This window comes from Pyrgilauda ruficollis, unplaced genomic scaffold, assembly GCF_017590135.1.
Source record: "Pyrgilauda ruficollis isolate IOZ18807 unplaced genomic scaffold, ASM1759013v1 scaffold2, whole genome shotgun sequence".
Lineage (NCBI taxonomy): Eukaryota > Metazoa > Chordata > Aves > Passeriformes > Passeridae > Pyrgilauda > Pyrgilauda ruficollis.
Window position 1 is genome coordinate 29,608,120 of NW_024519206.1, and position 7,254 is coordinate 29,615,373.

Genomic DNA, 7,254 nt, shown 5'->3' on the forward strand with positions numbered 1-7,254 from the left:
GAGACTAGATGAGAAATATTTGTTTCGGGGAAAGTGTTATAGAAGAAAAATGGGAAAGAGAAGCAAATGAGGGTAAAGACAAAAATAATTTTGTCAGTTTTGTGTGTAGGGAGGGAAATTAACAGATAAATGAACCAGAAATTCAAAAAACTTAGCATCCACTATTCAGTTAATTTAAACAAATTGCAGACGTTTGCTCTGAAGGATATTTTTTGTAATGGAGTAAGTCAGCATATTTATGGGATTTCCTCAAACACTGCAGCGTACCATGAATAAAGATATTATTTTAGAACAGAGGGTTTTGCCAAAAACCTGAACTGGTGCTCCTTTTATCATCAGCAAATGCCAAAGTTTGGGGAGATTGAACAGCTGTCTCCTAAAAAGAGAGCACTAAAGGCAGATGCCAGCTTATCAATGCAGCTGAGCTGAAGTCAGCAGGGTTGGATTGAAGAGTGGAGGGATATAAGGAAGGTCTTGCTGGATAGTGGTGGAAGGAAGTGGCCAATGAGAGAATTTGGCAGCAGAGAAGGCCAGTTGATGAACTTTGGAAAACTTAGAAAAGCAGTCACTGTAAAGTTTCTGAGCCACTGAATAGCAGAAGATAAATTCTTTTCCTTTTATGTGAAGCCTCATTTTACAGTTGGTTTTACTCTTGCCTGTACATACTCTGCTGGTTAGAGGCTGTGCAAGAGCATGACTGCTCACGTCGTTGGAGACTTAATTCACAAATAAACTAGCTCAAAGCCATTTGGTCTCATGCCAGTACCAGCTTCTGCTTTCAATTAGCTCTGGTTTAGATACTCCTCATTCTCTTCTACAAAGTTGAATATCTGTATCCCTAGTAGATGTTTTTGTTTCCTCTTACCCTCTCCAATGCAGCTGACCCAAACTATATATTCCATAAAGTCTTTCTAATGCCTTTTCCAGAGTGCTAGGAGCTGCTTCTGGTGGTGGCTGCTGCCAGCGACAGCTGCATTTTCCACAGCTGCCTGACTGATGGGTAATTCTCATCATAAGATTAAAGTGCATGCCCTGCCTGAGGAAGGGCACAAGACTGAATGAAGATGACTAAACAAGGACACAGCTACCTGAGATGGAAAGCTTATCATCAAGGAGATTATAACGTCCTATCAAGTCTTACTCTAGAGGTGCTGCTCTTCAGTGCAGTGCAGTGTTATTCTGATTAACTTGATAGCAAAAAAGCCCTGCACCATGAGTCTTGATGCATAACTCCAGGAACAGTGGGATGCTTTGTCTGCGAGAGCCTAGTATGTAGTGAAACACACAGACCTTCCTAACACTGGTCTGAAAATGGCCACATCCAGCCTGGGCATCTGCTGATCTGGACACAATCACAGGAAGATTTGGTCTGGTGCTTGCTTGCAACTGGAGGTGTCACTGAGGTGACTGCACTGCTCTCCCATTAGACCAGAGTAATACAGTAAAAGCCACCTGGGATATGCTTATGCTTACTGGCATGAAATTTCTTAGACAATTAGACAACTGGAGGATGTTTTCCTACCGGGATATCAGAATTTGTCTTCTGCTTCAGATTTATGCATTTAAAAAAAAAAAAAAAAAGGTAGCAAAGAAACACAGAACTGCATTTCTTAACTCCAGTCTATTTTTTCTTTTGCACTTGAAGTCATTATCAAGTGTACATATATTCTGTTAGAATTTACATTTTTCAATTTGTTTAAATGCAGATCCCCTTCACTGATTTTCAACTTGTTTAGCTAGCAGCACTGTGCTGCACACTTCAATCTGTGTGTAAGTAATGGCAGATTTTTGGTCCAGGAGCTCCCTTAGCAAAGGAAAAATTTGGACAGAACTTTCCAGTCACTGAGATCTTGCATCCATTTATTCCCCTCATGGCACAGAATTGCTCTCTCTCAGCTGCATGTGGAAAAGCAATTGAAATACACTGAGCACTGAGGAATCTAAAAAAGATGTCCTGTTAAAAATGGTGGCAGAAGAGCTTGCCCTCAAAGTTTTATGTCGGGACAAGATTTTAGGAGTTCAGTTATTGGCAAGTGTGTTCACCAAGCAGATGGGGTCAATAAAGCCTTCTAAATATATACCTCCCTTACTTTTACAACTGTACTTCTAGATTTAGGGGAGTGTGTGTGTGTTTATATATATGTACACTCAAGTATTCAACAGTGTTGAATTTGTTTCTACCAGTTTGATGAAGAAAAGGTACTATTTGTGCACTAGAGAAGTGAACTTTTTAAAACTATATAAATCCTAGAACCTATATAAAAGCTTAGACAGGCAGTAACCCCTGGCAAAATACTTGACACACTTATTCTTTGTGTGTTGTAATAAATCCAGTTCAGGAGTTGCAAATACATATTTTCCCAAATCAGCTGTTTATGCCAAGCCTGGCACCATCAGCCCACAAGTGAAATAACTGTGAGCTTCTGTGCCTTGAAGAGGTTGCTCACCTGGGACCCAAGAGACAAGGAGAATCAACAGGATAGGGAAGAATATGAAGGAATTAAAAGAGGAGGATTAAATAAAACAAGGTGAGGAACAGAAAAGACAACTGGGTGTGCATCAGACTGAGTCAAAAAAAAAAAAAAAAAGCAAAAACATCCAGGGAGAGGAAGAAAGCAAGTGTTATCAGAATTGGGGAATAAACAATCAATGATGGTAGAGTGGTTGTATGTTTGCATTGAGGCTGGGTAGTTGTTTGGTCCCTAGGAGCTAATGGGAAATGAATGTCTGTCCCAAGGGAATTTTTCAGATATTTTTTTTCTTCCTGTGTTGGGGTGATAATTCGAACACAGCCTTTCAGTGTCATGAAAAGCTTTGTTTTAAGCATGCCAATGAATCAGGTTGAAGACAGATATTTGTACTAAGGGCAGTGTGATGATTACCTGTGGTGGGCTGCATTGCTGTGGTCTCATTTGAACTGCAGCTGGGACATGTTCTCTGCCCTGTCTGATATGCCCAAACTTCCAACAGACCTGCTTGGCTCCAGTGCATCTGAGGAAATGTGGTCTGGGCTCCTGTGTCTGTAGTGGAATCCATAAAAATACATGCAGGTCAGCTCATCTTAATGAAATGTAGGAAGCTGCATACATACCTTGAAAATACAGAGCTTTATAGCTGGGCATGCTAGATTTACTGGTTTGTGTTTGAAAATTTGCAGACATGCTTTATCTGAATTTTCCTTTGCACTCTAGCATAGATTTTTGTGTTTGCTGTTGCATTTATTCTTCCCTGACTATTAGTGTTATTTATCTTTTTTATTTCTCTGTACCTTCACATCCTTCTGCTTCTTGTGCTGAGTCTAATTTGTACTTTCTCTCTCATGTTTTCCCTCATAACCCCTTTTGTCTGAATGCCAGTGTTCTCCTTCACAATCTCTTTTCTTCTCAGCACAGTCCATCTCTGGTTTATTTCCCTCCCATATGTGTCCCAAGGCTTTCCAATACAGAAGGCTGTATTCAAGAAAAATAGTAAAAAATGGGGACTGTCTACCTTATAAGTTAGTCTCCTTAATGTTTGCTCTGTCCATCTACATGGGAATTTTGTGCACTGTGAGTTCACATACTCATTTACAATAAATGTATGGCACAGTGAATTAGCCTTAGGGTCCTAAACATCCTGGTAGATTTTACAATGTTATGCATAGTCCTTTCCAGTTTATAGCCTTACAGTTTAAAAAATGGACATGTAGTAAAATGTACTTTTAGTTTTTGAATATTCAGATTTGCATGATCGGTAAAATTAGAGTGTTTCTCTCTTTTTTTTTTAAGATTTTTTAATAAAATTGCTTGATTGTCTTGAAGATCAATGCAAATATGCATGTTGAAAGTTTCCATCCTTTCATGAAATTACATGTAATTCTGAGCACCAGGTACTGTTCTTCAACTTGTTGAAAATGTGTGATGTAGTGCTGGAAGATGCTTAAATCTGTAGGAGAACTCCAGTCTAAAAAAAAAAAAAAAACAACAAAAAAAAAACAACAACAAAAAAAAAACAGGGGGTATGGAATGATACTCAGACATGCACACTTTCCCACTTGTAATGTAATGTTCTCTGCTCACTACAGAAATCTGCATTAAGGTAGCTTTCATGAAACAGCCTTCCACCTCTGCCTGTGGGACTGAACTTCTGTGGCAAACGGAATCCTAAAGCTGGAGTTAACCTTTGTACATCAAAACTAAGGTCAATGTCTAAAACTGAGATTAGTTACTTGTCTCAGACCTTTAGTTCTGTAGGATAGAAAGCTATTAGATAACACTTTATCTCTTGCAAAGGGCATCAGCAAAAGCAGAAATAGGGCCCTACATGTTGTTTATTCTTAACATAAACTGGTCCTTCTTCCCTGCTGTCTGTTTTGGTTCCCTCATGCTGCTCCCATTTAAACACATATCCTTGTCTCCTTGATCTTCTTTGTGGTAGGTAGTAACAGTCATAATAAAGTATGTAGTCCCTGGTCCATCAATGCCCTTAAACCCTTCATAATTGCAAGTATTGAAATGGTCTTCAATTCATACTCTATTGCTCTATTTGTTTGCCTTTATAAAGGTTTTTTTTTTTGCCAATGTGCAATTGTGCTTGGCAAACATGTGTTCCACCTGGATTTGTAACATGGTTTAGACATGGTTAGCAAATTATAATTTCAGTGAGACTTTAGAGAAGTTTAAACCTCAGTAAACTCAATACCAGTGTTGACGTGTTGATATTTGTTTTCTTCCAGTGTTTGCCTAAACATTCTTGCTCTTCAGTGTTCAGTGAGTACATTTTTCTCTTTATTTCTTAAAAATGAGGATGTACTCTCATGGGCCTGAATCTCCAGGATAGCATTTTTTAAATATTTATTCACACAGCTATTTTCATTATGTGGTTGAAAAAGAGACACTGTGATCTGCCTGGGTATGTCAATACATTTGGATCAATGTCTTCGTACCCAAGGGCTTAAAATGATACTGAGCTCCTAAAGCCTTGGGCATCTTGTGAAATTCAAGTCCTAGTATGCTTTATGAAATTTTAAAAGAGAAGGTAAAAATAAGTTATATTTGTTCAGTGTTTTAGTCTTTACCAGTCTTACACCACTATTAGGATGATCAGTTACTTATTTCACAGTAAACCTTTGAGTCAAGTTTTATGTAGATATAGGAAAATATATAAAGTATTCCAAATAGCTATAATAAAGTAGAATATAAATGTACTATACATACTGTAAAATGCATAATTCTGGTTACTTATTTTGGGCAATGCCCAGAACTTCAAAAGCAACTTATTTCTGAATATCAAATAATGTATTTATGGGCCTAAATATCCATGTAAAATCAATAATCTACAGCTTACATTAGCTTAGTTGTTAGTACACACAAGTTGTAAGTTCAGTGATAGGGTGGACATTTCTTTATATTTTATCTGTGTTTAGGACCAGGTCTTAAAAATAACAAAATTCAGCTTGGCAGGGGCCCTGATAGGTCATCCTATCCAGATTCCCACTCTAAACCATGATCAGTGCTGATTTCAGACTGGCTATGTCAGGCCTTTGGTACAGCCAGGTCTTAAAAACTTCCAAGGAAGTCTGTGCAGCATGTGTTAACCTTCAGCAACCTTTTGGTGATATTTTTTTCCTTTTATGTAGATAAAACCTCCTCTATTTCAATTCAGGATCATGGTATCCTGGTGTCCCACAGCACACCTCTGTAAATATCTTGGGTGTCCCATCTTCATTCCCCTGCAGGCAGGAGGAGGCTGCTGTCAGGTTTCCCCAGAAAAGCCTCACCTCCTCAGCTTCTGTTTATAAGGCATGTGGGCTTCCAGACTGGATTGTCTTTGCAGTCAGCTCTTGCCTCACTTTATCTCTCTGGTATTGGGAAGCATATATGGATCAAGAATTTCTGAAACAGACTCCAGACTTGATCAATTTTCATTATTGTACCTCCCTTTCTTGAACTCTCTCTCTTGGCAGAGTCCTGGGAGATTCAGTTGTGAACTGACACGAAGAGAAGGGATAGAGTGCTTCACTTTAAATACATCTGCTGTCACGAAATCACCTGCCCATTGAGCAAGAGGTCCCTGCCTTCTTTGTTTATTCTGCCATTAGCACAGAGGTAGAAGGGCTTGTTGTTGTTCTCCAATGTTCCTCATCGATGTCAATTGCAGTTGAGCTTCGGCTTTTCTAATACTTCCTCAGCAAGTCCAGGAGATTCCTCTATATTTCTTTGTTTCTTTCCTTAATTCCAGCTTCCATATATGGTTAGTTTGTGCTGGAGCTCAGTCCCTGTTTGATAAAGCCAATCTCCTCCTACGTTTGCTACTTTTTCTGAACATCAGATGGACCACTCTTTATGCTGTGACAAGAATGTCCTAAAAGTTTAGCCAGTTCACTTGAGGTTGTTTTTCCTAATGACCCGTCTTTCACAAGATCCCAACCAGCATTTTTCACAAATATTTTCACCCATAAATCAGTCTGTGGACATTTTAAGCCTGATTATTAGTGTTCTGTCTTATCTGATTCCTCTTAAGAATATTTGGGTTGATTCCTTCTTTCCCCAAATTGCTTCTTGTCCCTCTCAGTGCTTGACATTATCTGTTAAGTCTACATTAGGTTTTACAAACCTTGTCACTTCTTCCATCAACTCAGGCAACAGCTTTCTCCTAGGGCCTAGGGTTTTCATTTTCTTTTGCTTTTTCTTTTTCTTTTTCTTTTTCTTTTTCTTTTTCTTTTTCTTTTTCTTTTTTTTTTTATGGCTTAATAATGGAAGATGGCAAGCGCTTTTTTGTAATCTCTCTCTTTCTCTTGTAATATCTCTCTTTCTCTGAAGAAACTCATTGCAGTCACAGTTGAAGATTCAGGGAGAGAAAATCTATCTCTGAAAAAAAAGAAAAACTAATCTAACCCAACTGATTATAATACATATTTGTCATGCTTAAAAAAAAAGGAGAAAAGATTCCTTCTTGGTGAAGGATTATAAAGGTAATGCTAAAAGAAATAAATTAGCTCTGGCAATATGGATGTTTTACTCTAGCCTGCTGTTAGTTTGCAATATTTCAGCATGATGATTTTCTTATGTGCCTTTTGTTTATACAAATTGTTGACTTCTTCTTCCCCCCTCCCTTGCTGCCTGCTGAGCATATGCAACGCAATTTTTTGAAAATTTATACTTCGTTTGGAACTCTCTTTTATCTCCGGTTTTAATCGATTTCATGCTAGCTGCAGCACAACTGAGAGAACACAAGAAAAATTAGTGAGAGATAATTTGATCAAGATAGTTGGAT